The sequence below is a fragment of the Rhinolophus sinicus genome, chromosome 2, assembly GCF_057876585.1.
Source record: "Rhinolophus sinicus isolate RSI-liver-muscle chromosome 2, RSI-T2T, whole genome shotgun sequence".
Taxonomy (NCBI): Eukaryota; Metazoa; Chordata; class Mammalia; order Chiroptera; family Rhinolophidae; genus Rhinolophus; species Rhinolophus sinicus.
The window spans coordinates 177,163,933-177,190,860 of NC_142502.1; the positions used below are offsets into that span (position 1 = coordinate 177,163,933).

General features: G+C 37.0%; 1 long non-coding RNA gene across 1 annotated transcript in view; it reads right to left on the bottom strand.

Annotated features, from left to right (window-relative positions):
• The window catches only part of LOC141571812 (uncharacterized), a 476,186-nt gene that overhangs the window by 294,475 nt on the left and 154,783 nt on the right, over positions 1–26,928 (bottom strand). The window contains exon 3 of the long non-coding RNA XR_012496870.2: positions 16,744–16,787. This is a non-coding gene — a long non-coding RNA (uncharacterized LOC141571812). The remainder of the gene's footprint in view (positions 1–16,743; positions 16,788–26,928) is intronic.

Consider the following 26,928-nt stretch of genomic DNA (forward strand, 5'->3'; position numbering starts at 1 on the left):
TAAATACATAAGAAAAAAAAATGGTATTTTAGGGAATGATAACTGCTATGGAGAAAAGCAGGGCAACCAGAATAGGGTATGCAGAGGGAGGGGGTATGATGGTCAAGGAAAACCTCATTGACAAAGTCACGAGTGAATAGGGACCTGAAGGAAGGGAAGGAGGGAGTCACATGGCTCTCTAGAGAGATGCCTTCTAGACGGGCATCCCAAGGTGGAAGCAGGAAGCACACTTACTACGCTCGCATGTGTACCTGCTGCATGCTTACTTTTCCTTCAATTTATTTTATCACATCTATGCCTTTCAATTTCTTCATTGAAACTGTTTTTGCTTGTTTGCTTGATTAGCTCCCCAAATCATCACCTGCTTCTGCCATGGCTCCCGAACCTTGGAGCTGCTCCATTTTTCAGTCACTTCCTTTGCTTCCATTCCAGCCTCTCAGGATAATTGTCAACCGCCCCCTCTCCTCTGCCCGATTCACCTCAGGACACCTCCCAGTTCCTCAGCTCAGGGGAGTCATACATATTCTGTCCTGTCATATCCAATACCTGACTCTGAGGCTTATTTGACCCAATGTTTTTCTGTTGAATTTTAGTTCTAGCTTATGCCTAATCCTTGGAGAGAATGATGAGAGGAAAGGGTTGGAGAGATACAGGTTACAAAGTGGGTCTTATCTTGAATAGAATTGCAAATCAAACACGCCTATTTACTTGCCAGTTACTGGGGCCCCACTCTGTGCTAGGCATCATGCTAGGTGTTGGGGATACTGAGAAGCCCGTCCTCAAAGTGTTTTCAAGACACTGTCTTTGCCATAAACAATTACCATGTGTCTGAATGCAGTACAATGGGAGGCCCACCACCCAGTTCCTTCCTAGACCCGTCCACATGCGAGTATTTGGAGTGGAGGAGTGTTGCCTTGTGTACGCGTGTGTGTTTCAAGGTGGACAGCCCTGTATTAGATGCTATATGGTAGAATAAAAAGTAAAATGTGTAATTTCTCCTAAAGAGTAGGCTGCTTACGGTAGTTGGTATGGCGAGATATAAATATATGCCTGGAAAGTTATATAGCAGCATGCCATGAAAACCATAATTCAAAACCACAGTAAGAGTCTAATAAAACAAAACATACTGCTTCTCCTCCAGGAATTTCCCAACATTATACTCATCTACTCCAAGGTCCAAGACATGCTAATGAAGCAACAGCATTCCCGCGCACATGGCTTTGGATATACTATCCATGATTTTCTTTATTTTTGTTACAAGTAGCAAAGATATACTTTCTAACATAAATTTCCTATGAATTCTATTTTTGGAAGGATCAAGATGCATCCCAAACCCAGATTCTAATTGTAGGTACTGAGGTATAGGACTCCATTTGCCAATTTCCATTTATTTTAATCATCTTAACGGTTCACCTATATTTGTGTCTTTTTTAATCCTACATGCTCACTATTTGGTAAAGGTGGTGGAAAATGTCTGCTGCAGCACTTCGGGCTATTTTTTTTAAATATTCTCAAAGTACTTTGCTCCTGACCAGCCTTCCTATCTGAGAAGCTTGTTCCACCTTTTACATTACTCTTGCATACGGAAAACTGTCACAGTCCATCTAATTTCCTGTTTCTTTCCTTCTGCTGCTCGGCTCATGCACGTTAGCATTCCACACATGTAAACGGCTCCACCAAGCTTCAGTCCTGTTACATTAGAAGTAAATATGTAGAATAATATATTCAGACATTAACTTTTCTGGTTGAAAAGCTCTAATGAAAAGGGAATGCCTGTGCCAAAGCAGGAATATTAAAGTTAGAAATGGAGGAGCAGCTCTGCCTGGATGGCGGGCCCAATTTTGCCCAAAAGGATAGGATCCGGATAGATGTATTTTCCAGGCGTCATCATTTATTTGCAGGCTAACTAGCAAATGTATTATTTATTTATCCTCATGTCAAATTATTTTCTCTGATGCGAATGTGAACATCCCAGGCAACGTTAGGTCTGAAATCTTATCTGCGAAAACCCAGCATTCTGTGTACATCGCCATTACGAGCTTGTCCCCGAAACAACAGATATGGTGGAGGATGTTCAGGGGAGCGGATCTTTCTAAAGATCACCCCACGCAAATCCCCATTACAGGCCCTGGATGACCAGTCAGATCTTGTAGGAGATGATAACAAGTGTCCATCAGAATGCGGAAAAGTCCTGCTTCTCTTTGTTCGGGATGCTGCACTAACAGACATTGCAGCTCACAGAAGCCACTACGGATTCTGGATCTCTGCTTACGGTAAAGGGTTATCCATTTAATGATTTAGTGCCTGAAAATCACCCCCTGTTAATTAAATGGGTAAGCTAGCACCCTTTCATTTTCACCTGTATGTGCCTTTTTAACATGTCAGCTTTTCCTGCTTTTCCCTTGTGGATTACATGTCAACGTTTGAGCCAAGTCCAGCATGAGATTGGAGTGCATATTCTGGCCCGACGACCTTGTCCTTGCATCGCCCAAGCGTGCGTGTGAGGCTTGTTTATAAAACGTGCTCTCCCTGTGTTTCAAGGGTTCCTATCCACATCACTATGAGTGTGCTTTAGTCAGCCCCGAAGAAGCAGCCAAGCACCCCTGGACTTTTGAGGACTATAGGAGAACTACAAATCTAGCAACTCATTCATTCTGCAGGGATATTGTCTGTCCTCTTTACTTTCTAGAGTTTTCCCTCTCACCAGACCTTAATCTTGTGGGTAGGAAGGCAGATGGTTAACAAAACAGTGAATTTGGATGGCTCAAAGGAGGAAGTGGGCTGGAGGTATGTTTTCTTACCTGTCTGTAAATATCTTCTATTAATTAGGTTGAAAAATATCTGAGTGCGGACTCTTTGCCGTGTACGGTGCTAAGCTCCGTGTGCATCTTCAAAAAGCTTGCAGTGTTATAGAAATGTGCATGTGAACACGCCGTGAAGGTTCATCCACCCCCAGGTATTTAACCTGTCATCAACATCTCCCTTTATATCCACCACATCATAATTACCACTTCCTTTTATATCCTCTCATATCTCCCAAACTGTGGCACTTCAAATTAGATCCAGTATGCCCACAGATGGCTGACAAATATAACATAAACTGGGTTTTAGATTCTATTATCCATCCAAGAAGCATGTATTAAGGACCTAGTAGACTTTCAGGGAAATAAAAAGGAGCTCAAGAACTGTCCTCTCACTCCAGGTGCTCAAAATCTGCAGTGACAAAAGAGATGTGCATGAAACATGGGGCAAACGTGTGGAACACAGTTCATTAACAGAGGTGAGGCCCATGGGTGGCCAGACAAGACAGAATAAGTATGTGTTGGACAGGCAGACAAGGCTGCATGGCAGATTTGGAAACTGAGGTGTTCCTGAAAGAAATCTGCAGAGTGGAAGAGAGTCTGTAGACTTCATTAGACCCTCGTGTGGTGGTATTTATTTTTGTTGTTTAATGAGCTATCCATTGATGGTATCCCCCATGAGTTCTCACATCCACCTCAAAATAGGTAATATACAACATGATGTAAATAGTCAGGATATTTAAGGCAACAATTTTATCTTCTAAGTTGTAAGTCCATTCTCTCAGCATTTCTCAAGATGGAGTTGGGCTAACATTGAGACCACTAAGCATACTTGATTAGGGCACAGTGTGTTATCTCCAAGAAAGGAAACTCTACTCATTTAACAAGTATTAGCCTAGTTTATATGCTTTATGCATGGCTGTAGTCAGCACTATTGGAAAGGTAAGACAGGAAGATGTAGCCTAGTGGTACTAGAAAGAGTGCTCACCCAGGGGTCCCTGAGGTCAAGTTTAGCCCTGGGTCTTTCAGTTGCTAGGTTATCACTTTGAACTAATCATTTAAAGCCTCTCAGCCTCAGTTTTCTTATTTAGAAAACAGGAACTATTACATTTGCCTCACCTTCATGATAAGGTTACTATAAACATAAGATATCACAGATATAAAAAAGGTCTTGTAATTATTGAAGTACTCTCAAAAATCCTCCAAATTTCAAATCAAAACCTACTGCTGTGAAAGTTAAAGAAACAAACAAACAGACAAACAAACAAAAAAACAAAACAAAAACCTTAGTGTCATTACGGATGAACTCTTCAGTTGGAATACAAACACACAGGTACATATATATATATTGTGTGTGTACATATATATTTAATTTAATTATATTTATACCTCTATTTCTCTCTCTCTCTCTCTCTCTCTCTCTCTCTCTCTCTCTCTCTCTCCACATATATATATATATATATATATATATATATATATATATATGTATGTATGTATGTATGTATGTATGTATGTATGTATGTATATGAATGAATGAAACAACTGGAAATCAACTTTAAGTTTAAATTTAATTAATATGCCAAGGCAATGACAGTTTCTGGAATTGCTAACAGGCCTGAAAGTACAAGAACGAAATGTGTGGGAGAATGATGCCCAGAATCCTTCCTGGCAGAGATGTGAATCCATGTGGGCCTTGGAGGGAGTGAAAGGAGATGGCTTGCCCCACCAAGCTGGAATACATTCTTGAACCTTGAGTTGCTGAACTATGATTATATGTTCCCGACAGAGCCTCCCAATGCCCTTTGAAAAGATCTATTTTTCAACTTCCCTTTGGATAGAGAAATGAGAAGCCATCTAAGAGGCATCTGTTTTATGTATTCAAGATGGCTATATTCTTAGATAAATGGGGGGGAAAGAGTCTTACTACAGAGTGATTATAAGGGCAGAGTCACCTCGGTTATAGACTTAAGATTTAACAATCTGAGGTGAACTCATTATAACTCTGTTCACTTAGCAACAAAATGTCATTTCTCATGACCTAATAAATGAAGTGTAATTACTGAAAGTACATAAATGATAGAACTGAAAATTTGCTCCTCCTGATCATGCTCATGGAAAGAAGCAATTTCACATATCTAAAGAACTGATAACTAGAGAGAAACACCCAAGACAAACCAAACACTTTGGACAGAAGGTTGACATTAAAGATCATGTTAAATAATCAGTCTTTTAGGAGATCTTGGGCTTTTGACACCTGCTAACATCCTAATGTGAGTTTCACTGTCTCTTAGGAAATATTTAACTCACATTGAAATTTACTTAAAGAGACAGACACCTGGCGAACATGACTGAAAAAGCCTGTGTGCCCCTTGCCTTCTAAACCAAGAGCTTTGACCCTTTGAAACTTACCAGTGACTTCCTATGATCCCTTCCTATTTTAATCCTCTGTGGTGCAAAGATTATAACCAAATAATTCTGATCGCTTCTAATGAAAATATTTATAAAATTCTTCCTATGCTAGTGAAGTGAAGTACACCGTTCTGTGCTTATCTAGGAACCCTCAAATCAGTCCTTTATCTCTGTCAGTTTTGGACCTTTGAATACTCAATTTTTAAGCATTATTAGAAAAAAAAATATATATATATATTTAGATAATAGAAAATACATATATAAATACATATATATAGAGAGAAAATACATATATATAGAAAATACATATATACAAATATATAGAAAAATATATATATATGTATATATGTATATATATATATATATTCTGTCAAGTATGTCTCTGAGAGAAAATCTGCCTAAGTAACTTCTTATTCGTAAAATGATGCCAATTCCTCTCCTAGAACTCTACCCACCGTTCAATGATATATGATGAAAAATTATGAGGCCAATTTTCCAAAGGTGTTTCTTCATTTGCATCAGCAAAAAGAGTGCTTGTAATTGTCCATGCAAATCAAGGACTTTCATATGCAAATACTTATATGTGGATATAATTATGCTTCTCCAATACATGGATTGAGGTTTTAATCTGTTATACAAATAAGTGTGCAAATATGCATTTGCATTTTTTGTTCCACTAAGAAAAAAAAATTGTGTCCATATGTGTAACTATTGATAGGAATAGAAATGAAAGAACCAGCAAGGGTCACCTGTTATACTTCAGATAACATTATTTTCACCAGACAATACATTACAAGCAGAACTGCCTCTTTTCTCACCCTCATACCCTATTGTAGAATCTTGATCATTAAGCCAGATTTCATCTTCTATTAGGATAAATTTACTCTGTGGAACCTAGTTACCCTCCCTTTGCATTTTGGTTACTATTGATTCTACCCATCCTCCTGCCTTGCAGACATGCCTGAACTCCATTACTGTGTGATTTAGTTTCCCAGTAGGTGCCTCAACCCCACATAAATCAGACTACGAAATTGATGCTGGGAAGAGGGTGTCAGTTGCTCTACCCAACAGAAGCTCAGTTCTAGCCCAATGGGAATACATGTTACATATATATTTGCCCAAAGTTGCCTCTTTTGCCATATACTTTTTGAGAAATCAGTTACCCCAGAGAGAATAGTTTTTAAGGGGATCATCGTGTGTTCTAAAAGTCTAAACCATTCAGCCAATACAAAACTAAAGATTTGTATAGCATAATAAGCTCTCCGTTTTGGGAACCTTTTTCTCTACACAATGAAGCAGTACAAAGTGACAGATCTATTTACTGGAGAAGATGCTGGTACTAATTGACAAGGTGGCTCATTTCAGTTTGACCCAGAGAGGATATTTCACTGGATAGATAAATTATACTATGTTTTCAAACCTGGACCATTTCTCCTACCTTCCCCCAACGGACAGTGAAAACTTATGACTGGAATAGATTTGCCTCGTTTGACTATAGATCATATCCTATTTTATACAAAGTCTGAAAAAGAGATTTATAAGTAACAGTTAGCGATCCTCTTACTGGAAAACTTTATAATATAAGCTGTGACAACATTTTCAATCTGAAAGTGAAGCTCATGGTCTGAATAATTATATTTATCTTCCTTTCAGGGCCAAGGAGAAACTGGGATGATGTGACCTAGATGAAAGATATTCAAACGACTAGAACATTTAAATGGTTTAATGGAAACAGCAAAGCAAAACAGAATACTGAAACAGTAGATATAATTAGAGTAAACCACAGCATAAGAGGAGAATAATAGATAATTCTATTTCAGTTTCTAAGAACACTAACTGGCCCATGGGTCACATAAGAGATTCTGGGGTTTCCCAGAACTATTTGGGAGAAAGGACTGGTGAATGTACAATCGTGTTTATAATTGTTACTGAGATGCTATTCTTATTCCCATACTGGTATAACCTGCAACATGTGAATTACAATAACAACAATATTGCCAGTCTATACTCAGTCAGTACAAGTAACCCTTCCAAAGCATTTTCATGGATAAAGCAACACTATTAATTTTGCTGAAATCTAAAATGGTCATTGGATATTCAGACCTGGTTCAACTTCAATCAAATTTAACCCTGGGCAACAGCATTTGCTGTTTAAAAGGCATTTAAAAATTTTATTGGACTCAAAAGTTTCATTGTTGCATCTTATCCCTGTGGCAACAGCACCAGTCTATTATCTCATAAATCTGGACTTGAAGCTACAGAGACCTGTGTGGATAGTAAGGAGAGGGTTAGAATGAAACAAAGATCAGACGGTAAGTGAAATGCATGCATTTGTCCTTTCAGAGGGGCATAATGGATAAAGACAAGCACAATGTTGAATCAGATAACGTTCTGCTAAGACATGTGCATTTTTCATCACAGTGAGGTGCACATCTGTATTATGGTATCTTGCAGGCGATATAGACAAAATCAAAAGACAATTCTGGCTTCCCACTAGAGTGATATGCTTGTTCTCCACGGATCTAGGGAAAAGCATCAGATCCACTTTACTAATTTAAGATGGGGAAATAATATAATTGTAAAAATACAGAGCAAAGCCTAATCCCCAGTGTCTAACTACAGAATCCTCCCTTCTTTTAAAGACAGCTATAGAGATATAATTTATCACCCATCCATTTAAGTAGATGCATTCAGATAATTTCCCAAGATTGCTCTTAATGGAACTATATGAGTATCAGTCAAAAATATCACAAAATCCAATGTTAATCCCTTGTCTGATACAAGTTAAAAGACAGTTTGATCTTTCATGCTGCCAACCAGCCCCCAGCCCTGCATTGTGCTCTCTCTCTCTGATTTCCATCATAGACAATTTTATCTCTCACAAGAGCCTGAAGTATAATCACATTGTAATACAACAGGGGTGGTGTGTACTTGTAAGCAAATGCTTCTCTTTGGGAAAAAAACCTCTCTTGATCTTATACCCTACTAGGACTGGCAGGCCCCCCCATCTCCTGCCACTCAGCACAAATACATCTCAGCATCAAGCAGTTAATAGATATTGACACATGAAGCACTTTTCCTTAATAGATCTTTATTTACATCTAGCTTGTTTCAAGTTCAATTTGCAAAGGAGCCTTATCTTGGTTGCTATCAAATATGCTACTTACCCTGCCATTTCCACCTGACAGCACCTAAAGGTACAGATCTCATTTTGTGAAACCCATGGCGCCTTCCCCACTTGTACATGTCTTCTGGGCTATCACACAGGTGCGCGTCATCATGTGTATACTCACAGTGCTTCCTGTTCCCTTCCCTTCATCTCCCTGGCCAACCTTCTGTATCTTCAAAGCTCAGCTCGGAGGTCACTTCCTCTACCAAGTCTTTCTTGACCTTGAGACTTACTGTGCAATTGACCACATCCTCTCTTGGAGCAACATTTCCAACAGAGCCCCTATGATACATTTTTTGCCTCTATTTATTTTTGACTATGTCTCTCTCCATTTAGGATTTAAGCTTTGAAGACAAGAATGGGGCTGTATCCACGCTTGTATTTCTAGCACACAGTACTATGCCTGCACATAAGTGCTCAATACATGAATCTTCATGGAATCTTTGCAGAAATAAGACATTTTTGCTTATATCAGAATTTACTTGAAAAAAGAAATTCCTAAACCGAAATCTGTTCTCATTAACAACCATTCTTCTGTACCTTTTCTATCTGAATTTTTGGTACTGTTTCCACTTTCCTAACATTTGTTCCCAAGGGTTTTCAAAATCCTTAATTGGTTCCAAATAGCATAGTCAATGTATCAGGACAATATGGTAACTCTAGAATCATAGAAGGATTGTAGTAAAAGTCATTTATTTGAACAGTGTAATTTATCATTCTTGCCACTCCACCAAGTGTCTGAGCATTATTGTGAACTGAGTATGAGTAAGCACATGATCTAATTTTCTTCCTCTCCCCTTTGTACAATTTTAATTCAGCAAACAATTGAGAGCCTACTGTGTAGCATACACCACGCTAGACACTAGTGATTCAAAAAACTGATAAAACTGCATCACTTCCTAAGGAGCTCATTTTCTTTAAAATGAGTTTATTGTCACAAAACTTACGATTTGTATAAGAATAATCCCTATTCTAAAGGAGCTCATTGTCTAGAAAAGGAGTTTACTGACACAAAAACCAGTATGATATACATGATAAGAGGTAAATGATGGAGGTAAACACAGAAACCAAAAGGGAAGGAATAAGGGACTTCAGAGGCACCTTCCATTTACAATCCCCCATGGAGTCCCTAGAATGATGTTTGTATGAACAACAGCAACTACTTCCTTTGGCTTTTACATCTACTTTTCAACTGACACCAAAAGATCTCTGATTTTCACTAAAATCCTAATAGATCAATCCAAATTATATAATAAGGAGGAGTCCCCTAATCTATTGGATGTCAAAACATTTTCTCCACATTATTTAAGTCTAGGAGGTTTTTTAGCCCATGCTATTTTAGTTGATCTAAATATTCTTACATTATTTGCATTGGTTGACAAATTGGAATGATCCTGAATCCAGATGCACTTACTCCATTTAATTTCATTGTCAGATTGGATTGCTCATGAAGCAGTTCAGCTAAACGTTTGATGAACAGCCATAACATAAATGACCATTTGTCCAATATTTGTCTAGCCTAGTGATAAAGACACTATCACTATACCAGTGGCATCCAAAGTTGTAATGTTGACAACTGTCTCAATCCACTCTAATGTGAGTCTTGGAAGCCAGCTCCACCAGTTGGTCATGCAGGAATATGATTTAAATATAGAGGTATCTTACCCAAGTATACTAATCCTAGGGGGAAATAAATGTAGCAGACAATAAAAATGTGTATTTGTGTGTATGTGTGTGTGTGTGTGTGTCCATGTGCCTGTGTACACACAAGCGTACATGGGTTTAAGTACTAGAGGAGATGGTTGGAATCTGACTAACACCAGAGGTTTGAAGAGTTTGGAAAGAGAGAAGAATCATGCCATATGGTGGTATAAATGACCCACTGAAAATGCTTTGATTATATGTTGTCTCTGAAGATTATATGGGAAGAATAGCTGTGATTAAACAGCTATGCAGAGAATTTTAGTGACAGCTACTGAACTGGTAACTCAGATTCTATTCTATGCTTTCTTGTAAATATTAAGCGTTTTTGCTTGAGAAAAAAAATTCTGTAAAATTTAAACTGGCAGTATGATTAAGCTAAACCCAAGTGTAACCATTATGTTTCATCTATTTTATCTTTTATGAGGTCAATTATTTATTTCAGTCTTCATTCTTGTCAGAGACATAACCTAAGCATATTAAAATGGGCTGGCTGGATTGGAGTTCTTGGTATGAAATAAGAGGTTGGAATATTCTACAAATATCCTGAATTAGTAATCCTTCTCTAACCAACAACAAGCACTGGGAGCTGAAATCAAAATGAAAATGCTGCCTAAATCATGAACTACAATTCCCTTACTTGAATAACAGCTGGAGTCTGTCTTAAGCAACATGAGGTCTGTAGATGTGTCTAGAAACTGTCATAAATTGGCATGTGTATATACAACTTGTTCCACTTTATCTCTAGGGACCATAAGTCTTGTTAGTTAATCACTCTGAGTTGAAGACCAATTATCTCTAGAATATGGCTCTTGTATATACTTACAAAAAAACACAACAAGCCATTAACTTACACTTGGGAATCCCTGAGGTGCATAGGATAACACTACTTTTCTTATTCCTATGGTCATTTTTTTTAATTCAGTAAAACATAAGAATCCACAGTGAGCCAGGAATTGTGTTAGGCACTAAGAAAACAAAAATGTATAAAAGTCTAGCATATTGGAGTTAGGAGGTCAACAAGTCTCCTCCCCAATAAACAACTATGAAGGTATATGAAACTCTCAAAACAACTTTAGAACTCCAGCAACTGACAAAAAGCATAGAAAAAAAAAAAAAAAGAAACATTTATTTATGTAAACTACTGAACTGCAAATAGAAACAACGGGAATCTGTCATGTTCTCACCCAGGACCATTCTCATGCCTGATTCCCACTATGATAGTTCAACCAGGGTGGAACAGGCTATGAATACCAGCATTTCATTGCCACTGCAAGTGGCATGGGGATCACTTGACTTCAAGTGTTGTCATTATGGATTCACAAACTAGTTGGAAATATTAAGAGGGACTTCTAGATGATTGGGTGGTCTCATGAGGCCTGATCATTTCTCCACATAGCCTGGAAATACCCAAGATTGTGTGCACATGCAACATAGTCTAGAGGGGGTGACATAACCCTATAGCTGATATAACCTAAGTGCGTGCCCAGAGGAGTTAGGAGAGAAACTGTCAGAAAAATTAAATCGGGTGAGAGCTGAAATTAGTCTAAACTATGAATGCTATTCCAAGCTTAAACGCAGATCAATGAGCAAAATATGGAAGACTTATTGGTTTGAGACATTTGAGAACAACGTCTTTAAATCTCTGCCTCTGAAGACACAGGCCAACACATAGGAATCTGAACTCAAATCAAAAATTGAAAAAATAAAACTGATTAGAGACATTGCAAGGGAGAGAGATTTCACAGATTTAGTCCAGGTAAGTTATGTTTATTAACCTATAAGCAAACAAACAAACAACAACAACAAAAATTCTTTAAGGGGATGGATGAATTAAAACCCAGAGTGGCTATAATATAGAATCTAAAATATCCAGTATTCAACAAAATATTACATATGTAAAGAAATGAAATATAAATGACCCATAATAAAAAAAAAGAAAAAAGAAAACTTCAAAGCACAACAGGAAATTATGTTTAAAGAATTAAAGTATGCCAACGAGTCAACAAATAGAGATTCAAAAAAACAGAAATGATGAAAAAATGAAAATTCTGGAGCTGAAAAAAATCAACAAATGAAATTTAAAATTGACTAGAGGAGTTTAACACTATATTTGATGTGATATAAAAACTCATCAGTAAGCCTAAAGATAGATCAATAGAAATTATCCAATCTGAAGAACAGAGTGAAAAAAGATGAAGAAAAATATACAGGTCTCAAAGATACATGAGATAATATGAATCATTCCACAGATGTGTAATGGGAATCACAGAAAGACCACAGGTTTAGATGGGGTTTAATATAAATTTAATAAAATAAAATTAAAAAGAAAAAAAAAGAAAACCAAAAAAAAAAAAAAAAAAAGATACAATAGTGGTAAAAATATCCTAAATTTGATGAAAATCTAATGGTCTACAGATATGAGATGAAAAAAAACTCAAGTATGATAAATACAAAAAGAGTCATACCTAGATCTTCTGCAGTCAAATTATTGAAATACAAAGATAAATCTTGAAAGCAACAAGAGCTAAAAACAACTCTTTATATACAGAAGAGCAATGAATGGATTAACGGCTGACTTTTCCTCCAAAACAATGGAGTCCAGAAGACATTGAAATGACATATTCAAACTGCTGAAAGGGAAATGTATATCAAAAAAACATTCTATGTCCAGCAAAACTACCTTTCAAATATGAAGCTGAAATAAACATATTTGCAGATATACAAAGACTGAGAAAAACTGTTCCTAACATACCTAATTTACCAAAAATACAAAAGGAAATCTTTCAGGTAAAATGAAAGTGAAACTAGAGCATAGCTCAAATTCAAAAGAATAAGTGAAGTAATAAATGCTTTGGTGAATAAAGAAGACTTTATAAACATATATAATATTTTACTACTTTTATCTTAAATATTTAAAATATGAAATAAAGCAAAAACATAATATTTTTGTGTTTAAAATATATATAGTTATAGCATGGAACAATGTTAGCACAAAGGAGGGATGAAAGGAGATACATGGGAACAAAGATTCTATATTTTAGTGCAATTAAGTAAGTATTATTTTGAAGTAGATTGGGATATGTTAAAATACATACTGTAATTTTCTCACAGAGAAAATTTAGACATAAGTGGTATTACTGATTTATACTGAACATTGAAAGAGAAATAACACCATTCCTTCACAAGCTCTTCCAAAAAATATAATAGAAAGGAATACTTCCAAAGTCATTACATAAGGCACTATTACCATGACAAAAAAAACTTACAAACACATCAAGAAAACAATAGTATAGACCAATAACCATTATGAATACACATGTATAAATCTTTAACATTATATTAGCACATTGATTTCAGCAACATACAATAAGGATTATACATCACGACCAAGTGGAATTTACACCACAAATGCAAGGGTGATTAAATATCTGAAAATCAATTACTATAATGCACCATACTAAAAAAAGAAAGGACAAAATCCACATGATAATTCCAACAGATGCAAAGAGCTTGTGAAAAAAATTTAATTCTGTACTCTTTCATAATAAAATTTTATACGAACTAGAAATACATGTGATCTTCTTTAACAAAAATGTAAAAAAATAAAAAATTTAAAAAAATCTAACATCACACTAAATGTTGAGATGCTGGATGCTTTCCCCCAAAGGTGAGGAAAAAGGCAAATACATTCTGCTCTGTTCACTCTATTTCTATCCAACATTGTTATGTATTGACTGGCACCTTAGTCAATACACTAAGGCAAGAAGAAAAAGGAGCGTGTGAAGGAGAAATTAAAGAAATTCAAATCTGAAGAAATAAAACTGTCTTTATTTGCAAATGACATAATCCTATATGTAAAGACTCCTAAAGAATTCTCCCTCACCACCCCCCAAACACACAAACTCACTAGAATAACTAAATGAGTTTAACAAGGTCACAAGATACACAATCCATACCTAAATTCAATTAAATTCTATAGAGTAGCAATGAGCAATCAGAAAAACATGTTTTACCCAGAATAGTACCAAAAAGAATAATTAATGCACATTGCAATAAAGTTAACACAAGATGTACAAGACTTGTATACTGCATACCATAAATCATTGCTTCAACAAGTTAACTTTAAATAAATGAGGACACATGCCATGTTCATGGATCGAAATGTTTTTTCCACAAATCAATGCAGTTTTTCCCCAAATTGATCTACAGATTTAATAAAATCCTTGTCAAAATTCCTGCAGGATTTTTTTTTTTTTTTTTTTTTTTTTGTATAAAATAGAAAGCTAAATTTAAAATGCAAAGCCCTAGAATAGCCAAAAAAATCTTGCAAGAGAAGAAAAAATTTGGAGGACTCACACTACCAGATTTCAAATGGTACCATAAAGCAACAGAAAAAGAAGACAATGTGGAATGGCATAAGGATAAGCACATAGATCAATGAAACTGAATTCATAGTCCAGAAATGAACCCTTATGTGTATGGTCAAATTGTTTTTGACAAAGGCAATTCAATTCTATTTTAAATAAATGCCACCAGTATAGATATCCACATGCAAAAGCATGAATTTAGATGCTTACCAAAAAATTCATTCAGAATCAATCATTAACCTAAATGAAGTTGTTAAAACTTAAAACTCTTCAAAGAGAACATGAGAGTAAAATTTCTAGTCTTTGGGTTAGGCAAAGAGTTATTAGATACAAAATCAAAAGCTGACATGCAGCGTATATGTGTGTGTGTGTGTGTGTGTGTGTGTGTGTGTGTATATGTATAAATTATAATATATAAAAATATATGTAAAATAAATTATACTTCATTAAAATGAAAAACATTTACACTTCAGAAGATGTCATTAAGAAAATGAAAAGACAAGGCAGAGACCCAGAGAAAATATTTGGAAAATATATATCAGATAAAGTACTTCTACCTATAATATATATTATATGAGTATAACATAATATATACTATATAATTTAATTGCATAACATAACAGCATAATATGGTATAACAAAATACTATATGACAACTCTAAGAAAAGTGACCTAAAATTGACAAAAACTTATACATACCAAAGAACGCATGCAAAGGGCTGAAAACTTGCTACACAGTAATTAGGAAATGAGATTAAACCTACAATGAAATACCAGTACACCCCTATAAGAATAGCTATAATCAAATAGCCTGACCATACAAACTTTTGGGAAACCTGTAGAGCAACTGGAACACTCACACATTGCTGGTAGAAATGTAACGTGGTACAGTCAATTTCAAAAACAGTTGGGTAATTTCTTAAAAAGTGAAACATAAACTTACAATATGAGCCAGTAATTCCACTCCTAGTTATCTACCACAGAGAAATGAAAACCTGCCCACACAATGATTTATACACAAATGTCCATAGAAGCATTTTTTATAATGGACAACAACCAAACAATCCAAATCTCCATCAAATGCTAAATGGATAACATAATAAGATGTGGTATATAGCCATACAATCAACTATTCAGTTACATAAAGGAGTGAAATACTGATATATGCTATAACGTGTATGAACCTTAAAGCCATCACACCAAGTGAAAGAAGCCAGACACTAAAGATACATATTATAGGATTTCACCTATATGAAATAAGACAGAAAAAGGGTAATTTTATAGAGACAAAATCATATCAGCAGTTGCCTCTGACACGAATACTGTTTGCAGTAGAGAATAACTGCCAATTTGCTCAAGGGAAATGTTTAGAGTGATGAAAATTTCTATAATTGGATTATGGTGTCAGTTGCACAATTCTATAAATTCAACACATATCGCTGATTTGTATACTTACAAAAAATGAATAAGGAGCAGTTTCTATCCTCAAACCTCACCATGAACCCATTTTGATGGATGCAGAATGAGGCACTCTGCTATGGTGTTACACCCAGCCACAGAGCTAGCTTTTTAAAAGAATATCGATAACACTGGAATTTAAATCCCATACTGAAAACCACAAGTTAGCATTTGCAAATGCAGTCAACATTATCTTATGCAAATCAGAGTTTTGTAGATGTCCCCAAATATTTTAAATCTCCAAATATTTGGGGATTTAAATCCCTCCCCAAATATTTGGGGATTTAAATCCCCAAATATTTAAACAACATGTTAATGTCTTTCAGGAAGAATTAGAGTCATAGAAGGTAGCTACATGTTGAAGCAAGGTTAGCTCACTGAAGTATCATTCATTGAGAACCTAGCGAATGGCAAGGACTGTGGACCTTCTGAGGATTTGAAGGTGACAAAGTTCAGCTTCCTTCCTCTACTGAGCACAAGTCACAGACCTTGGGCAAAATATTAGACTCCTCTGTGTACCAGTTCCCCTCTCTGTAGAACAGGAATTCAATGAGAAAAAAATATGTGAACTACATAGTAGGCATAGTAGGCATAGTAGGCACTTAGGAAATGTTTCATGCTCACTACATTTCTAAAATAAATGGGAAGTAGAGGAGATATATGCTGGTGGGTTTAATAATTATGGGTTTTCAGAGAGTTGCAACTGAAGGCGGGCTTCATCACAGGGATTTAGAAAAAGTAGCAGATGTTCTTTGAATAGAAACCTGCTGAGATAAGCCATCCAAAGTGTCCAACCAGGTAAATGGAATGAGTCATGATTGATATTATTTCTTACCTGTGGAGCTTCACTGTTGCCTTTCCAAATTTGGAGCTTTGTTTCTGAAAAAGAAAAGAAAAAAAAACAACAGAATGTCAAGGAGCTATTCCTCTTGAAGCCACAAAGCTGTCTGGGCTTTTTGGAAGTTCCTGAGAGTCAGAGCTCCAGGGTTGGGAACATGAGCAACAGTTAGGAACTGTAGTGGGCAGAAAAGTAAAAGATCCTAGGAAGGGGTGAGAGAGAAATGCCTAACAATTCAGTCAAGGCACATGCAAAATCTGGAGGAAAGACACTGGTGCTCAATGAAACCCAATGGAACAAATGGTTTTTGAAGTTTAAGTTGCGGCTAAATCTACTCCAGAATCTAAAGATATAGAGTCAAAAATAAGACCTGGCCCCACCTCTAAGGACTGCCCACAACCCTTGTTGTTCGCTAGGTTCTCAGTGAATGATGCTGAAGTGAGCTCACATGGTTTCAAAATGTAGCTACCATCTATTACTCTATACTCTTTCAGAACAATGTTAACACATCATTTAAACATTTGGAGGGCATCTACAAAACTCCTCTTTGCATCAGATGCGTAGGAGAGATAGATGCTAACAAATAATTATATCCTGTGAGAAATGCAATAATGGGACTATGTACAAGGAAAGAGCAATCACTTCTGCTTAGATGACCCAAGTTTTATAAATTCCAGCAATCAAAAGGATTTTTTTTACATCAAGGAAAAGAACTGATTTAGTAATGCAATTTCTAGGGAAATTTTCCTTTTGACCTATGAGTAAGGACTTTTGGACTGAAAGTGCTAGAAATACAAAACCAATTAGTTTCAACAAAATAGACAAGCTTTGAGAAAGGTGGGGGTGATGCTGAGCCTCAGAGATGACCACATGACTGCGTAGACTCAAATAATGCCACCCGGGATTTCTCCCCACGTCCCCTTCCTTTCTTTCCTCCTCTCTGTGCATTAGTTTCTTCCTCCTGCAACTCAGTGGGCTTCTTTCCTGCAACTGAAACCATGCTGAGTGGTACCTGCAAAATTTACATGTTTCAGATTCTCCAGGGAGAGGTCTGACACTTGCATGTTCTACCTTGATACAAAAATCAGGAGAAACATGATTACAATATAGGTGAAGTCACTGTCCCTATGTGAGCTCCTGAAAAATGTTGTTTTCACACCACAGCCACACAGTAGGTCTAGAAGAAGTCAATTTCTTAGAAGGAAGAAGGTACATTTCCCAGAAGAAGGGTCAGCTGTGGACAAGCAGAAAAAGTAACCCTCTTTCACTACATTGTTTTGCTTTAAATTGTGGGCCATCCTTTTTCACATTTCTTGAATCCTAACTTCACTCCATCCCCCATTCAACCCTAGTACAACTCTCCTCTCTCCCTCCACCCATATTGCATGATGCTGTTTTAAAAACCAGGTTGTGGAAGGAGATAGTAACATGTCTTCTAGCTTCTGTTCACCTTCAGGGTTGTTTGTTAAAAAAGAGGTCACAAGGGACTGAATTGCCCCCAGAGAGGGAGGCCAAGGAGCCAATACCGAAGGCGCTAGTCAAACATGGAGGAAATGGACTGCGACGTCATATTCAGTAATTAGAGAGGCATTTTAAGTGATCTAGAAAACACGAAACTCTCTTGACAGGTATTTTGAGTAATCAAATTTCTTTACCTAGTATAAGCTCTGAGTGCTTCTAATAATACATTACATTTAATCATTTTCCCCCCTTTTACACATAATGGCACATCAGCCATCAATAAAAGATAGTAGTGATTATCTTCCCAAAGAAATATGGACTAAAAGCAATTTCTGCAATCCCAATGTCTTGTTTATCTCTAATAAGATGAGTGCGTGTGGATGCATGTGTGTTGAGCAGGGGCAATGGGCAATGTCAATCAATTGTATTTCTAAACACAGCTTGGAGGCACACCCTGCATAATTTAGACTGGCCCCTGGCTCGCTGCTTCTGCAAGCTGGCATGCTCATGTAGCATTACCATTTTGATTGAATGAACAGGGTCAATAATGTCACTTTTTCTCATCCAAGGCAAGAAAATTATTCTGAATCCAATCATCAATCAATGTAAGTAATCAGTCTGTTTAAAACACCTTGGGCTCTCATACAACTGGCTATTCCTAGGCACACAGTTGAAAAAGCCATAGTTTGGGCTGTTTTGTTAATCCTACTATTTCCCCCACTAAAGTGTTAAAAGGCCAGCTAGGATTCAACATGTGCTCTGCTATTAACAAAATTATGGCAAGGGATTCGTTTTAGAAGTTTTATATACACATATATATTCATTTAAGAAGGGATTCATCTGAGACTCATGCACTCTGAGACCTCTGGTATCTTGCCTTCATTTGCATATAATTGTTTATCCATTACTTCGCCATACCATACAGCTACTCTGCTTTTTTCTATAATTTCTGGAGGTTAATGGCTTTTTCCCCTCCTCTAATTCAAAGTCAACACAAACTGACACTAGAGTCAAGAAAATGGTGCTTTTCAGAGCGCTGTAACAACAGTTGGCAGTCTGTACATTGTGAAAAATGTATTTGATCAAGGAACTTTTGCTAACAGCATGCCAATGGATCTACACTGATTTCCTTGAGAAATAAAGGAATTAATCCTCATCTTCCAGTTAGGGATAGAAAGCAGACTGAGACATCTTGCACCGCACAAACCTCTGACTTAGCCTTCACTCAGCCTGCTGTGCAAGTAAATACAATTACTGCACAAAAGAGAGGAACAAACGAGCAGATTTTGACTCTCCCTGAATGGCCAGAATAATCACCAGGCAGCTGGAGATGACTGGATTGTAACTGCAGCTATCACGTGCGTGAATCCTCTGCCTAGGCACAAGTGTTGGGGAGATCCAGCTGTGGGCAAGGCTGGAAAATGTGACTGGATAAACTCACCCAGCACTGTTTAGGTGTGCACCTCTGATTCAAACGATAGATACTTCCTTCCCTTGCTTTCAACCATCATATACATGTGCTTTCTGCTTCTTAAACGTCTCCAGAGAAATACTATTTCTAAACATGCTTCAGCTGAGTACCTGACTAATAAAACTAATTTAAAATCATTTGTTAAATATAGTTAAGGCCGTGATAAAGAAGGGCAAAAGTCAGATGCCAGAAACGCTGAAAGCCATTGGTGAGCTAGCACTGGAATCATAACGAATGCTCCGAGGACATCTGCTAATATGTAGGGGCCTAAATTCAGCCTTTTACAAAATGATTTTAATTATGATTAAAACACTTATAAAATATGCCATTTAACCATTTGTAAGTGTACAATTCAGTGGCATTAATTACATCCATACTGTTGTGTAACCATGATCACTAGTACTTCCAAATCTTTTCCATCACCCCAAACAGAAACTCTGCACCCCTTAAGCACTAGCGTCCCATTGTCTCCTCCTGCAGCTCCAGGTAACCAATAATCTACTTTCTGTTTGTATGAATGTGGCCATTCTAGCTGTCGTGTGCACGTGGAATCATACAATACTTGTCCTTTTGTGACTGACTTATCGCACCTAGCAAATTATTTTCAAGGTGCATCCATGTTGTAGCATGTGTCAGAACTTCATTCCTTTCTAAGGACTATACAGATTAATCCTCCTCCTAAAACCGGTCTTCGGGAACAGCGGCGCCTCAGGGTCACCCGCCAGCCTCCTCTCTCATTGCTCTCGGTAACCACCTGCCATTAGTTACATGGCCTTGCCACAAGGCCACAGAGGCCCCTGATTGGTGGTCTTCACACTCTAAGGAACTTTAAATGTTTGGTAGACATTAACAAACAGAGCACCCTTCTCTGTTTTCCTCATCAGATGAATACCAAAACCCTTGTCAAGGTGACAGAGCTATTAAGTGTCTATTCACACAGCAATCAGAAATTGGAGCATCAATCAGTGATCATAAAGTCAGGGGCATTTTCTCACAAAGTCAGGGATTCAGAGGGCTTTTGCAAGCTAATCAGCAGGCATCAAATAGACAATCAATCTAATTAGCTGCTCACATTCGAATGGCAATCAAAGCAACACAGTGCGCTTCATTAGTAATGATATTGAAAATTGTGATCTGTGCAGTGTTCAGCCAGGAAATGAATATCCTTTTTGTGTAAATAGGTAAGGAGGATGTGGCTGTACTGTGTGTACCATGTGCCAAGTCAAAATGCAGGCACTGGAAACCCGATTGATTCTCCTTTTGCTGTTCTGTTGGCCTCGAGGTAAAGAAGCAGGATAGGACCATTTATCATTAAGTCTGACAATAGCACATCAGTAAACTGTGGGTGAAGTAACCCACCTTAGAGGAAAAGCAAGGTAGACGGAAGTGAAGGGGAGGTCACTAATTCTGCAAAGCTGCTGTTCTTTAGGGAAATGCCATTGTTTACCTCTAAGTTCAAGCCCTTCTGACTTTCAAAATCCAGGACTTTTCTCCTATGACGACCTTCTTTAAATAAAATGGGAACCAAAGCCCTCCATGATAGGAGGTATCTTAAGAATCACCCTTCCAAAGCGAACACCAGCCAGAAAGCTGGTGACCTTATTTGTGGTTAAAGGCTTTCTCCCACAGAGACTGAGTCGGTCTTCCTAACCCAGAATGACAACTATGGATCACAAATTGGGCCAGGCATATTGAAGGTAATAAGGGAATAGATGTGGTCACTGTTCTCCAGGAGCTCATCTTATCTTTGGGTAACACTAATGGAAAAAAATAGCAAACATTAAAAAATAGCATGTTGTTAAGGGTAAAATCTGTGCTACAAATCTGCATATTTTAGGACTTGAGAATTGAACAGAAGGAAGAACACTGATATATCAAATGTCAGAAGAGCCTTCTGGAAAAAGCTAGAGGCCAGGAGCTGGTTGCTTTCAAAACGGTATATTTCCAAACTGCCAGTGTTTCAAGAGAATTGATATTCATTTTTAGTGAATGTTAGAATATACTTCAGAAAGCTGGTACAAAATGGTCACGTAATGGAACTGAAGGGAAAAAGCTTACAAATAAACTCTCGTACATTTTGCTCAGTTTAGCATACTTTTAAGGGCCAAAGTTCACTCTCTATAAATCTCCTTGTTCAATACCGGTTTATGAATGAGAAATATTAAAAATGCTCAGATACCATGTCACAAAAAGTGCCCAGCTACACTCTAAGTAAGTTCCTTAAGAGGACAGTCCCGTCTCCCTGGTTTGGGCACATCTGCCTCAGAGCGGAGGGTGGAGGCAGGTTTGCATTTAAACACTCCTCTACCTCCAGTCTTTGCTCCAAGGTCATCTCTAAAAAGGCCCCTTGACCCTTGTTCCACCTCAACTGGTGTTCCACCTACTACTAACGCCACCCAGACTTCTAACTCCCCCCTAGACCTACAAAGCTTCCCTATACATATTTATTTACATTTTTAAATCCCTCTATTAGATTGTAAACCCCCTTAGAGCAAACCGTGTTTCTGAATTGACTTTGTAACCCTATTCGTTAACAAGTGTCTGATGAACAGATTAATGAATATTTTCCAAGTAGTTCTGGTTTATGGGAATACTTGAGTTCCATGGAAGGAAAGTACTTTTGACACCAAGGAAGCCATTACAGGGATTTATGAAGCACACTTAGTGCCCTGCAGGCTGTGTGTGAGATCTAAAATCTCACATCCCTGTCTCACCAGAGTTTCTGTGCCTATGTATGACAGACCACTCACGGATTCACACTGCAGGAAGTTTAATATGAGGGTTGGAGAGTACAAGCATTGAAAGAATAAAAAATCTGGTTTATCACAATAAAAAAAATTCTAAGAGGTGATCAAGGGGCTTGTTACATAGAAAGAAAGGTTTGTCAGGAAGGGAAATAAATGAGGACGTGGCATCTTAAGGGAGAGAGCAGGAGCAGGCCTTCCTTTATACAAAGAAGCACACCAGTGTCTTAGAAAATGTATAGTAATTCTATTGAAGATATTTAAGCGTCTATGTTCCAAGATAAAATTTTCAGATGAAAGGTGCTATAAATGAAGTAGGAAATAAAATCCCCATGAGGAATCTGTGAGTTCCATTTGTTTTCTTTCTTTTTGGTGTCTCACCGCACAGAGCACAACCGAGGCAATCGTATACCTGACAATGGAGGTGGGAGCCTGGAGCCGCGGACACAGCAGCTGCAGACCCCCGCGGGCCCGCCCCCTACTAGTAGGCACTGAAGGAGGTGCTGCAGGGTGTGCGTCCCATAGGCGTTTGGACACTGAGACTTGTCATTACAATTATCCCTGAGATGAGTGACAGTTCACTGCTGCGCTGTGCAGGAAAACCTCAATGCTCTGCAGAGAGGGCCACCTGGCAGATATGGAAATGCTATTGCAAGAGGTCTTATGTCTGGGGGTGGATATTAGTTTGCTAGGACTGCCATGACAAAATACCACGGACTTGGGGGATTAAACAACACACATTTGTTTTCTCACAGTTCTGGAAGGTAGAAGTCCAAGATCAAGGTATTGGAAGAGTTGGTTCCTTCTTAGGCCTCTCCTTTGGGCTTGCAGAGGGCCACATTCTCTGTGTCGTCACATGGCCTTTCCTGTGTGTGTGCATTGCTGGTGTCTCTCTCTGTGTCCTCATCTCCTCTTCTTACCAGGGCACCAGTCACGTTAGACTAAGGCCCACCAGAATTTTAACTGAATTACCTCTTTAAAGGCCCTGTGTCTAATACAGTCACATTCTGGGTCCCGGGGTTAAAAATTCAACATGTGAATTTGGGGAGAATACAATTCATTCTGTAACAGGGAGAAGTAGCTGCCCCTCAATATCTACCTGCAAGCTTCTTCAGAAAGCACCTTCTATTTTCAGACATATAGTTTTTCATTCATCCAATAATAAGAAAAAATGCTAATATTTAAAAGAGGGTTTACTATTGCCAGGTATAATTCTAAGCACTCTATATAGGTTACTTATTTAATAATTACAATGATCTCATGAAGTGGGTATGGTTATTGGTCTCTTTTTGTTTGGGGATTCCAAAATAGATTTTCTAATGTTGCCCACCTTTTAAAACAGATTCTTAAGGTATAATTGATAGAAAATAAACTACCCATAGTTAGAGTGTAGAATTTGATAAGTTTGACACATGTACACACCTGTGAATTCATCATCCAGGGAAAAGTTCCTTCCTGTCCCTTTCTACAATCTACTCACTTTATCTCCAGGCAACCATGGCTCTGCTTTCTGCCACAATAGAGTTGCTTACATTTTATCACATTTTTTTACTGACAGAATTTAGAGTATGTACTCTTTTCTGTCTGACTTCTTTTCCTCAACATAATTTCTTTTAGAATCACCCATATTGTTGGGTGTATCAAGAGTTTATTCTTTTTATTACTGAGTAGCATTACAATCAGTACTACTATCTTCCCACTGTAACATAATGGATTGACCACACTCTCTTCTTGATCCAGAGAAACCATTCTTTATCTCATTTGGAATCCATTCTGTGCTATCATCAAGTTTTTATCTCATTGTCCCTTAGAAATTCTAAAGAGCTATCCTTATCACAAATAATCACACTACAAATCAAGAATTGTTAGATCCTTTCCTATTACTTAATGCAGTAACCAGGAACCAAGAGAGCCTACACTATTACTGGGGAAAAGTGTGTTTTCAGCTTTCAAATACCATTTATGAGCTATAGCGCTAAAGGACTGGTGTAGGGTTTTTGTATCTACACATTCTTACTAATGACATAAATTCTCTTCCTCTTTCCCAACTCTTTTTTAAAATCACTGTACTTTTCTCTTTCTGTCTGCAGTATAATTTAACCTCCCACTTGAATATGGAGCATAATTCAATTGAGAGGTGTGTTTATATCACATGAAACACAATAAAGCATGATGAAGTGTTTCTTAAATCGTTTGCAAATGAATGGCTGTAATATTCCCCGGGTGCTCTCTGTTCTCCCTCAAACTAAAAGCAACTGTGTCTATTTATTAATATATGGATCCCAGATGCCTGCTTGAGATATTTAAAAGCTGGATGAGATGAGCGTGACCTAATGGAACATCACAAAGAAAGACATTGAATGGAAGATGTGTGCTGAGACTGAGAGAATTTTCAGATGGAGAATAACAGAAAAATAAACCATTATCTGATGCCATGGTACAAACTATATAACAACAAAATAAAGTGTCAAGAAATGACTCAGGAACCTCATAAATGGTCAATGCTCTGGCTGAAATTTGAGCCAAGACTTCACTCCCAGGTCTCTTGACTCCATGTCTACACTCAAGTGGAGGGAGGGAGCAAGAGGGAAATCCACCAAAGCTGGGCATCTGCCCTCCTGGTTCACCTACACTTAGGTGCCAGCCAGTCCTTAGTCTTCTGTTATAGGAACCATTGTTCTGTCATATTAGCTCTCTCAGTACTTCAAGTATTGTTTTTTCCCTTAGTAGCTATTTTTATTTTAAATCGAAATACATTTTTTTCATTATTCTATTTTTTCAAAGCAAGGTTACTCATATTTCTGATAATAGAAAAATGTCACCATAACACTTCCACTTAAATACTTCTTTAAAAATCATCTTAAATGCAGGGAAGGGCTGAGGAGGTAGTAAGAAGCCATTAGGCTAAAGTGTAGTGGAAACAGCAGCCCTGAGCAGTAATCTGGAGATGCAGCTCTGGCCCTACCCATCAACCTCATGAACGCCTCTTTCACGTCATTAGCAAATTAAGAGCAAGAGTAATTTTATAATCTCATATGGCACAGAAAAGAGTATTTGACAAAATTCAGGAACCATTCATAATAAAAATCAAGTCCCTTAGCAAGCTAGGAAAAGAAAGGAACTTGTAAATCTTAATAAAAATTAAATGCATGCATAAAAATCTTGCAGCAAGACCAGCAACAAAACAAAAAATTACTCTCTCCTACATTCTATTCCACATTGTATTAGAGGTTCTGACCAAGACAAGGAGGCAACAAATAGAAATATATGGCAGAACAATAAGAAAGAAAGAAACAAATCCATGACGATTCACAGATGATTAGATTTTATAAAAGTGCTAAATGAGTTTAGCAAGAATTCTATATACAAAGTCAACATACAATAATAATTTTACTTCAATAAATCAACAATACTTATAAGAAAAGTTGTCAGAATACTATATGTAATATCACTAAAAATGTGAAATATCATATAATTATATGACTAATGTGCAAGATTTCTACAAAGCAAATGATAAACCTTACTTACATGTATTAAAGAAGAGCTATTAGGTTGGTGCAAAAGTAATTGCGGTTTAAAAGGTTAAAAACGATTGCAAAAACCACAATTATTTTTAAACAAACCTAATAAATAAAGGAGATACATGTTGATGGGTTGAAGATTCCAGTTTTAAAGTTGTCAGTTCTCCCCAAATAAATCTATAGATTCAATGTATGACCATTCAAAATCCAACAAGTTTGTCCAAGTGTGTAACTTGACAAATGGGTTGTACTTCTATAGAAATGCAAACAAGCCAAGATTCACTTAAAGAAGAATACAGTGGGAAGATTTGCTTTCCAGATGTCATATCATATTACTAACCTTTGATAATGAGAAAAGGCTAATAAATAAATGGGAGAGAATAGAGTGCTTAGAAAGAGATCTGTCCATATATGAACACGTGATTTATTCTGGGGTGAAATCGCAGGACTCTGGGGCAGGAACAGATTTTCAGTAAATGTTTCTGATATTACTGGATAAGCCATAAGAAAAATTAAATGAAATTTAGAGCACTACTTTATAGAAGATATTAACTTCTGGTAAATCATAAACCTAAATGTGAAAGGAAAAAGAATTAAGTTTTCTTAAGTCATTAGAGAAAAATATCTATAAATTTGAATATAAAGTGATTGTTTAAATAAAACAAAAATGTGATAACTATAAATAGGCATAAGTACCAACATATTCAAATTAAAAATATATGTTCCTTACAAGATAAGATAAAAAAGAAAAAACAAACTAGAGACATAATTGGCACACATATAAACAAAGAACTTTATTCATAATACATGAAGATTTCCTACAAGTCAGTAAGAAAAAGATAGACAAAAAAGACCAGCAAGACTGTGAAAAAACATTTTATCATAGAGGAAATCTCAGTGGCCAATAAAGATATGAAATTTTGTTCAACCTTATAAATTATGAAAGAAATGCAAGTTAAAACTAAAATGTGATACTGTTTTACAT